The sequence below is a fragment of the Vipera berus genome (genome assembly GCF_964194415.1).
Source record: "Vipera berus genome assembly, chromosome: 15".
NCBI lineage: Eukaryota > Metazoa > Chordata > Lepidosauria > Squamata > Viperidae > Vipera > Vipera berus.
Genome location: NC_138218.1, coordinates 3,102,682 through 3,113,704, shown reverse-complemented (window position 1 = coordinate 3,113,704; position 11,023 = coordinate 3,102,682).

Below are 11,023 nucleotides of genomic sequence, written 5' to 3'. Positions count from 1 at the left end.
CAAACTCCTCCTGCCACCGGCATAATTGCAACTTAATAAATTTGACATTCCCGGTCCCACAAAATTGGTTGGGATCGCATTCCTGGAAAGGGGTCAACAATCAATATGGGCTAGGTATCGACGGAACAGGCTCAGACCCCAGTGTAATCTTAACAATCCAGATTATTCAGCACAATTTAGATCCCCTTAGTCAGTCACTTTTTCATTCTTATTATCAAGAAAGCCAACAAATGGAGGGGTTGGTACTTCCCCCTAGAGCTCACAACATGTTTTTGGCCTTGGCAGAAACTATTGCAAAGGAGCTCACGGTACAAAATTGTTTTTTGTGTGGGGGCACTAACATGGGTGATCAATGGCCATGGGAAGCCCATGAACTCAATTACACTCAAATGTTAGAAAATCAGGCCAATTACACCTTTAATCAGAAAGGACAAGAAATTTGGGCTATAACTACCAAATTGGTAGGCAACATTTGTTACCAACGTAAAAAGACTGATTTTCGCCATAGTAACGTGGGCTCACTAAGATGCAAAGGGACTTGGGAGAACAATACTTGGTGGTCAGGTTCTTCGGACTCACAGCCCAACAACGCATTGGCACAAATGACAAACATGGCCTTCCTGTTAGATCCAGAAAACAACACCTTGCAATGGAAAGCTCCTACCGGCCTATATTGGATTTGTGGACGTTTTGCTTATAATTTTCTTCCCAAGGACTGGTATGGTTCTTGTGTTCTAGGAGCCATCAGGCCTAGCTTTTTCCTTTTGCCCCTCCAACAGCGACAAGTGTTGGGTGTTCCAGTTTATGAAGAAATTGGTAACATCCGTAGTGAAAGAGACACAAAAAACATTCATCGGGGTGTTTGGAAGGACAATGAATGGCCCCCCGACCGTATAATCCATTATTATGGACCTGCAACTTGGGCAGAAGATGGGACCTATGGCTATAGGACCCCAATTTACTTACTTAATCGTCTGATTCGGCTGCAAGCAGTTGTAAAAATTGTCACTAATGAAACAGTTTCAGCCATGACCCATTTAGCAAAAGAAAGTGCTAAATCAAGAACTTATATTATGCAAAATCGATTGGCCCTGGACTATCTCTTAGCTAAAGAAGGGGGGGGGTATGTGGAAAATTTAATCTTACAAATTGTTGTATTGAAATTGATGACAGTGGGAAAGTAATTCAGGAGATCACAGATAGAATGATTAAAGTAGCTCATGTTCCTGTTCAAACATGGAATGGTTTTAACTTTCAGGAATTATTTGTCTCCTGGTTTCCCAAATTACCTGGTTTGCAAGCTATTGTAGCTTTAATTAGTATGATTGCTTTAGGATGTATTATTTTGCCTTGTATTTTACCTATTTTTGTTAGAACTATTTCTAATAGCATTTCATTTATAGCAGAGCAACGTGCCATCAAGCATGTAAATGCCTTGTGGGAAAAGAAATATCAGTTATTGCCTCAAGAAGACCTTGAGTCAAATGCTACAGACCGTGCCATTGAAAAGGCCTCCTTAGTATTAGACACAGATGGCGAGGAGGGCCAAAAGAAAGCCTTATGCTTATCACCGGAATGCACCACATCTCTGTCCTACTGAGCCCTTTGGGTCAAAAAACAAAAAGGGAGGAGATGTAGGAAACCTGTCATATTTCCACCTTAGGCTCACATAAAATGGCGCAGGTCTGGCTCAGGGCAGAAATAAGTTTCGTTTCTGTGTATAAGTTGCAGTTTACCAAAAATCAGATGACCTTGCTACGTGCAGACGGACACCCCCGTTGGAACACGTACAAGAAAGTAACAAGAACAAAGACATTCCATACAGATATGTAGCTGATTTATAACCTTAAGATAATTGCTTAGTGCATGGCTGAGATGTAACCATTCGTAATCTTAAGATAACTGCTTCATGGATAGCTGAACGCTTAGATAATTGTTTGTTGCTAATTGCTTGTTGCTGATGCGTTGCTGGTATCTCAATAAAAGAGAGCTTGGGACTTCGGTCTGGGCCCTCATCCCGAGAAAGCTCAGACACATGTCCTCATTCATCGGCAAGTTCATGAGGAGCCCGCAGGGTGCGAAAAACCCACATCTTATTGCTTTAAAGCCCTCTATGGACAGGGTTATCGAATCAAAGGGTCTAGAGAGCTTCAGAGAATAACAGCAGTTCTTCCACTGTTTATTAAACTCAGCCTTTTTCTTTGATCAGAACTGATGATAAAAATCTTAGGAGAGTTCTACCGAATAACAGGTGCTAGCCAGGGGCAGGTAGGCATGCATTACATTCATACAACCACACTCTTTAATAAAAGCAGAACGTAGAAGCCAGTAAAGAACCTCCCAGCTCCTCCATACCCAGCGTATCCCCCCTTGTCTGGAATCACTGAGGGTCTCCTGCTGGAGCTGGGGCTCGACTAGAAGACCTCCAAGGTCCCTTCCAGCTCGGTTGTTCTGTTGGCCGGTAAGAGAACGTCCTGCCTACGTCTAAAAGCACCTGGAGGGCGTCGCTGGGCTCCGGCATCGGATCTCGCAGCCAAGGAGAAGCTGGCTGGAGCCTGAGAGCAGCAGGAGCAGGAATCCCTCCAGCTTTTGGGGAGTGCATGAAATGCGGGGAGCCCCCCAAGGCCGAGGGTCCCGGGCCAGGCTTCCCGGGGGAGAGGGGCGCACTTGGGGGGGCGACGGAGGAAAAGGTTTCCCTTTCTGGAGGCTTCGACCTCCCCTCATCTCCGCCCCAGCAATAAAACTCCCACCGCTTCTGCGCAGGCGCCATCTGATTCAAGGAGGGAGGAGGCCGATTGCTCGCTCTGGCGATGGCAGCGATTGGCAGGAGGACAGCTCGGGGTGGTCCCTGTAGAGAAATAGGCGGAGCTTCCAGGAAAAGGGCGTGCACATCTGGGATTAAACTGAGGCGCTTAATTGATTCAGCGCCGAGTCTAGCACGCCCCTCGATACTGCGCAGGCGCCTTCTGGCTGATACCAGGAAGAAGGGCGCAGATTGGTCACTCGGGGGCGGATGGTGATTGGCAAGAGGACTCCTAAGAGGAACAGGCGGAGCTTATAGAGGAAAGGGCACTCAGAGGTTCCGCTTCCACTTCCGTAAAGGGAAAGAACTAGGGCGGCCTAATTAACTCGCCGGGAGCGCAAGGGATGACGGGAGTCGCAGTACAAGAGGCTCTGTGGCAAAGAAGGGAGGGAGGGAGAGGGGAGGCTGAGGCCTGGTCTGGCGGGAGGGGCGCTGGGAGGGAGGCCTGCCCAGAAAGTCTTACTGAGAGGCTGAGACTTCGGCCTTCCTCCCCGGGCGGGGCTGGGGCTCCCCTCCGGGGAAGGGACAAAGCCGTGACCCGCCTCTCCCCCTTCACTTTTGCAGGAGGACGGGTGAGCCCGGCGGAGAAAGGAAGGAGGCCCAGCGGAGGAGCCCCAGGAGGAGACGGCGGGGAAGGTCCGGAAGGGATGGGCCGAAGGGGACTCCGTGAAAGGAGGCCACTTGGAGGGTGAAGCGTGGAGCAGGAAACGGGTGGAGACCCCAAAACGATCCTGGAGGGCGGAGGGTCCCTCAGAAGAGGCGGGAGACTCAGGAAACACCACAGAATCCAGGAGGGAGGAGAGAAATATCGGTGCCCAGAATGTGGAAAATGTAATATATGAGTTAAAAGAGCATTTAATGATTAACGCAAGTTTGACAGTTCTTTGACAGCTGACAGCTCCACAGGCGGTTTCTGCTGACAGCTTCACATGTGGCTACCGATAAACAGCTGCGAGCTGACAGCTCCGCATGCACTCACTGCGGATTGGTGAAAGTCAAAAGCGGCAGGAGAATCCACAGGCGGGGATTGGCTGAAGGCTCGCCAGCTCAGCTATAAAAGGGGGGGGTGGTTAACAGCGGGCTACGTTTTTCCTGTGGAGATGTAATAAACCAGCTGATCACATCCCTGGCTGCTGTCCTTATTCGATCGGGAACTCGCCGAGAACACTACATCTGGCGACAAGGATGGTACTGCTTCATGGAGCTACCTATTGAGCTGAAGTCACGAGCTGACTGTCACTGGCTGAAGTCACTGGGGATAATCAACCCCAAAGAATCCACGAAGCAGTACTTGACCTCATTGGGACAGATCAGAGAATTTGACATCAAATACCCAGAGCGATGGGAATCACACTTGGGGCAGGTAGAAGGCTACCTACTATTCAACAAAATAGTGAAAGACCGCTCGAAGGCTGCTGCTTTACTCTGCCTCAGCGGACCAGCTGTCTACATCGCCGCTGGACTGTGTAACCCGGTCCCAGTAAACTTCGTCCCATATGCGGAGCTGACCGACTTACTGAACAAACATTTCATACCGGTGCGCTTTGAATTATACTGGAGACTGTGGTTCGCCCAGCGGACCCAACGTCCCGGCGAAGCCACAACCGACTTCGTCGCAGCTGTGCGACATGCCACTCGCTTGTGCCATTTTCCAGACCTGGAAGACAGGCTCCGGGACCAGATCGTCCTAGGACTCCTGTACAAGCGGCTACAAAGGAAAATTGTTGCCAAACCAACAATGAGCCTAACAAAGGTCGTAAGTGAAATCTGAGCGCACGACACTACTCACGAAGAGACCCTAGATCAGCCCACCAACGGGCCCAACGGGTCAATCCACCACAATAATTCTACAGAAAGCGACGAAGAGGCCACTGAACCCGACAACGGAGTCGATGTAATCCAACAAAATTTCAAAAAAACCCAGGCACAGTGCAGCGCCAGAAGAAGACCAAACAGGCCGCAGACACCGAACTACCCAAGCCCCCATACAACAAGTTCAGGACAGAGATGCGCCAGTTGTGGGGCAGCCCACCCACGGGCATCATGCAGGTTCAGAAATGCCACAAGTGCGGCAAGACCAGGCATATCCGCACCGTCTGTCAAAGCCGGAACCGAGGGAACATCAATGACCTAGAATCATCCCTGCCAGGTACGACAAAACCCTACCCCCCCATGCGTCGAGCCCCCCTGGCCCTTAGTCCAGACCACTCATTGGCTTGGGAAACCAGACAGCCGATTAAATATCCACCAGTTGCTGAGGCCCAAGATAAAAATAGTAGTCCCATTTGCAAGGAGTCCCTTGTGAAATGGAGGTCGACTCTGGGTCCTCGGTCTCCATAATTTCAACGGAGACATATAACACAATCTGTGGCCACAGCAAGCAGAGGATTCCCCTAAAATTCACCAATATGAAATTAGCTGACTTTCAGCAGGTTCTGATTAAATTGAAGGGGATTGCTACACTAACAGCTAGCTTCAAGGGATTCCAGGGACCATTAGAAGTATTAGTCACCCAAGGGAAAGGGGCCAGTTTAGTAGGACTCAATTGGTTTCAGGCTCTGGGGATATGGCTGGGTGGAGTCCATTTTGCCCAGGCCAAAAGCCTCGAATCCGTCTGCAAACAATTTGCAGACGTGTTCGATGGCTCCCTGTGGAAATACAGCTAAAATTAAAGCCCGACGTCCTCCCAGTTAGAATTAAGGCCAGAAGGGTTCCATTCGCCCTCAAACAAAAAATTGAGGACGAACTGGAACGCCTTGTAAAACTAGGAGTTCTGGAACCCATGGAAGGGGGAACCTGGGAGACCCCAATTGTCACCCATGTTAAACCTAATGGGGAGGTGCGGATCTGCGCGAACTATAAGGCCACCCTCAACTGCGCCCTGAACCCCCATGCTTACCCTGTCCCCACAGTGAAGCATGTCCTCTCCGTGATTCAGTCCGGTGCCATCTTTGCAAAATTAGATCTCGCGCATGCTTACTTGCAGCTCCCTGTTACCAGGGAGACGGCGGATGCGCAGACGATTGTGACACACCGTGGGGCTTTCAAAGTACACAGACTGCAGTTTGGCATTTCTGTTGGTCCTGGTATCTTCCAGGAAATCATGGAGCGAACTTTGAAAGGCATCCCAGGGGTGTGTCCTTACTTTGACGACATTAGGATCGCAGGTGAAGACGAAGGGGCATTAGCAGAAAGATTGAAAAGGGTGCTCAGCAGATTTCGTGCTGCTGGATTAAAGCTTAAAAAAGAAAAATGTTCAATAGGAGTGACATCCACTGAATTCCTGGGGTATAGGATAGATGCTCAAGGAATCCATCCGACTGAATCTAAGGTATTAGCTATCAAAAGGGCCCCAACACCTAAAAATAAAGCAGAACTACAAGCTTTCTTGGGGCTCTTGAATTTTTATCACACCTTCCTCCCCATGAAATCAGCTAGAGCAGTGCCCCTACATAGACTATTGGATAAAAAAACCCCTTGGAAGTGGACACCTCTCCATGAAAGCTGTTTCAGGGACCTAAAAAAATTATTATCCAATAATTCAACAATCACCCATTATAATGATCACAAACCAGTCTGTGTAGCTTGTGACGCCTCCCCTTACGGGGTTGGTGCTGTACTAAGCCATTTAGAAGAAGGAGTCCAGAAACCAATTGCATACTACTCCAGGACATTATCTAAGGCAGAAAGGAATTACGCCCAGATTGACAAGGAGGCATTAGCCATTGTTGCAGGGGTAAAAAAATTCCACGATTATTTATATGGCAGGGAATTCACGATCTTTACAGATCTCAAACCCTTATTGGGACTATTTACCATAGATAAACAGACTCCTCAAATTCTGTCCCCAAGGGTCCTGCGCTGGTCTACATTTTTATCAGCATATTCCTTCAAATTACTTTACAAACCAGGCAAGGAAATGTGTCATGCTGACGGTTTAAGCAGGCTGCCCTTACCCAATATTGACCCAGACCCGACACCTGGGGGACAAATTTTGGCCATAGAAGAACTGCCTGATTGCCCCCTGCAAGTAAAGGACATTGCCTCAGCAAAAATCAAAGACAAAATCCTTAGCAGGGTATTAGCATGGACAACCTTTGGCTGGTAAGGCCAGAGTCCAGGGCCTGAATTCCAGGCCTATTTCATTAGGAAAAATGATCTATCCACACACCTTGGGTGTGTCTTATGGGGGATCAGGGTGGTCATTCTGGAAAAACACAGAGCCAAAGCCCTCTTAGCATTGCACGAAGGTCATCCAAGCATAGTAAAAATGAAGGCGTTAGCATGTAGCTACCTTTGGTGGCCTGGGTTGGACAAACATAGAGGAACACGTAGCCGGATGTCACCCTTGTCAACGGTCCAGACCAGCCCCACCACATGCACCCCTGCATAAGTGGGAAGCAGCTCAAAACCCCTGGTCAAGGATCCACGTTGATTTTGCTAGACCCTTCCAGGGACAACTATTCCTCATCATAGTAGATAGTTACTCAAGGTGGCTAGAGGTCATCCCAGTCAAAAGCCTAACCACAGCTAGCACTGTACAAGCGCTAAGGGGGCTCTTCGCTACGCACGGTCTCCCTGATATCATAGTCTCTGACAATGGGCCACAATTTACGTCTGCCGATTTCCAGATCTTTACCAGGGGCAACTTGATTAAACATATCACTTCAGCTCCCTTCCGGCCATCCACTAACGGCCTGGCAGAAGTCATGGTCAGGACAATGAAAGACGCATTACGACGTATCATCTCCGGCAACTGGCACCAACGTCTGGCACAGTTCCTATTAGCCCAGCACTCTACCCCCTGCACAGCCACTGGCAAAAGCCCCACTGAATTATGTTGGGGCCGCCGCCTGGTCACAAAACTGGACAGGCTGCACCCAGACAGGGTGGCAGCTGAGACAGAGCTCCCAGTCCCTTCCAGACATTTTAACACTGGGGATTATGTGTGGGCCAGAAATTTTGGACTTGGAAACAAATGGCTACCTGCGGTGGTTGTTCTTCACACAGGGCCTATCTCATATCTGGTTGAGGTGGAAGGGGGCCGTCAGCTTAGACGATATTTAGATCAGTTAAGGAAAAGAGGATCAAATAACCATCCTACTGCCCCTGAGGAGCAACTAGTCTCACGAGAGCCAGACGCCCTTAACCCCAGCACCCAGGAGATGTTCCAGCAAGAGGAACCGGAAAATCCCCCAGACCTTGAGGAAACCCCTCTCTTAGGAGCCGAACCCAGGGCTGCTCCAAACCACCAAAGCAATAAAGACTCCGGGGGAAATACTGTTGACATTTCCCTAAGACGCTCCATCAGAGCAAAAAAACCACCTGCATATCTAAAAGACTATGTATTGCCCGGGAGCCAAGAGTCCGGCTAAAAAAGAACATTGTACAATAGACCTTGTAAATAAGTTAACTGTTTAATTATTTTTTTGGGGGGGGGGAAGGGATGTAATATATGAGTTAAAAGAGCATTTAATGATTAACGCAAGTTTGACAGTTCCTTGACAGCTGACAGCTCCGCACGCAGTTTCCGCTGACAGCTCCACATGCAGCTACCGATAAACAGCTGTGAGCTGACAGCTCCGCATGTGCTCACTGCGGATTGGTCAAAGTCAGAAGCGGCAGAAGAATCCTCAGGCGGGGATTGGCTGAAGGCTCGCCAGCTCAGATATAAAAGGGAGGTTTGACAGCGGGCTAAGTTGTTCCTGTGGAGATGTAATAAAACAGCTGATCACATCCCTGGCTGCTGTCCTTATTCGATCGGGAACCCGCCGAGAACGCTACAGAAAATCCTTTTTTAAAAAAGGAGATCTTGAAAGGCATCTAAGAATCCACACAGGAGAAAAACCATTTAAATGCCTGGAGTGTGGAAAGAGCTTCAGTGTGAGGGGTACCATTTATAGACATCAAAGGATCCACACTGGAGAAAAACCGTATAAATGCCTGGAGTGTGGAAAGAGCTTTTCTGATAATGGAAACCTTCATATTCATCAAAGGATCCACACTGTAGAAAAACCTTATGAATGCTTTGAGTGTGCAAAGAGGTTGAGTGATAGGAGCACCTTTCGTGTTCATCAAATCCACTCAGGAGAGACACAGCATAAATGCCTGGAGTGTGGAAAGAACGTCAGTCAGAGGAGCAGCCTTTATCAACATCAAAGGATCCACACAGGAGAAAAACCATATAAATGCCTGGAGTGTGGAAGGAGATTCACTCAGATGGGACATCTCTATAGACATCGAAGGATTCACACAGGAGAAAAACCACATAAATGCCTGGAGTGTGGAAGAAGGTTCAGTCAGGCAGGACACCTTCATAACTGTATGAATGCCCAGAGTGTGGAAAGAGCTTCACTCGGACAGGACATCCTTTATGTACATCAAAGGATCCATTCAGGGGAGAAAGCATATAAATGCCTCCAGTGTGGAAAGAGCTTTATTGAAAATAGTGGTCTTCGTAAACAACAAAGAATTCACATGGGAGAAAAACCATATGTCTAGCGTTTGGAAGGTGTAAACACTTACGGTACCCTTCATTGCCATCTCATCCTTTGTGTGTCAACATTTTACTGTTCCGTTTATTGCTACTCTCTGTTTAATAATTCTACTATTCTGCAATGCCTAATAGTTGAATTTGAATCTTACACACTTTTCAAGGGGTATGTAATCTTATGAGTAGAAGTGTATTCAGTTCCAGCAACTCGTATCACAATTTCTTCTCATTGGTGAGATTTCATTTTGTGTGAATCATATCGAGAAACTTAAGGTCTCCAAATTACAGCCCGGCAGACCTTTGACAGTTGACAGCTGTCAAATGGCTGCCAAAAGCATCTGCGCATGCGCGCCGCCCCGCCGGCCGCCATTCCCGATGACAGCTGTCAAAAGAGCTGCCGGGACCAAACACGCACGCGCCGGATTTGACAGTTCTCGGAACTGTCAAAATCCGCAGTCTACAATTTGGTCCTCGAACTGAGCTAAGCGCTCAGCTGAGGGGAATTCCCCGGCAGCCGCCGAGCTGTCAAAATGCCGCTCGTCGATTGGCTGTTCTCCGAGCGGCGGGAAAGATACTGTTACCTGATTGGTTATGATGTTTTACAGTTCTCTATATAAGCCTGGATTGTTTGAACAATCAGCTGCCAGGAGCTGAACCGAATAAACTTCTGAAACCTTGCCAATGGTCTCGCTTGTGTCTTTGTAAAGACAATTCACCTGGCGACGAGGATGGGATCCCAGTACTAGAGAGCTGCCGCTGAGCTAAGTCACACCGCGAAGGAGTTCCGATCCCTCTCGCTGACAAGTCACTGCTGAAGCCACTTGAGGGTAAAGGAACCCTTCGGCAGTTTGGACAGTACTGTGGACCCAGACCATGGCGAATTTAGGTCACGTCAGAGAATTCGACGTCCGTCACCCCGAGGGATGGGAGTCGCACTGGGGACAAATCGAAGGCTACCTCGTTGTCAACAAGATAACGGAGGACCGCCACAAAGCCGCAGCTCTTCTCTGTCTCAGCGGGCCCGCCGTTTACGACATCGCTGTTGGGCTCTGCAGCCCAGACCCCGTCGCGACCGTCCCCTACGCTGTGCTGACCGACCGCCTTAGCAAGCATTTCATGCCCCGTCGGTCTGAGCTGTATTGGCGCCTCCACTTCGCCCGCCGCCGCCAGCAACCCGGCGAAACGTCCACAGCCTTCGTCGCGGGGGTTCGTCACGCCGCCCGCAGGTGCCAATTTCCAGACCTGGAAGACCGCATCAGAGACCAGGTTATCGCCGGTCTCTCCAATGAGCGGCTCCAGCGGAAATTGGTAGCCAAGGCCACGATGGACCTCGCTCAACTCATACTAGAAATTATGGCCTACGAAGACAGCCACCGTGAGGGCTCCCCAGTGTTCAGAAGCAGCCCGGCCGGGTCAGTCCATCACACCTGGGAGCCGGACAACGAGCAACCAGAGGCCTACAACGGCGTCGACGACATCATGTCCCGTTTCAACAAAATGAGCGCCGACTATGGAAGAAACCGCAAGCCATTCAAACCAGCCGGTCCAGGCCAAAGACCCACCTCCACCGGCCCCAAGCCGAAGTGTGCCAGCTGCGGCGGGGCTCACGCCAGAGCCACATGCCGTTTCAGAAATGCAAAATGCCACGGATGTGGGAAGACCGGGCACATTCGCTCTGCGTGCCGCAGCCTGAACCGGGAAACCCTCCACGAACTTGAGGAAATTCC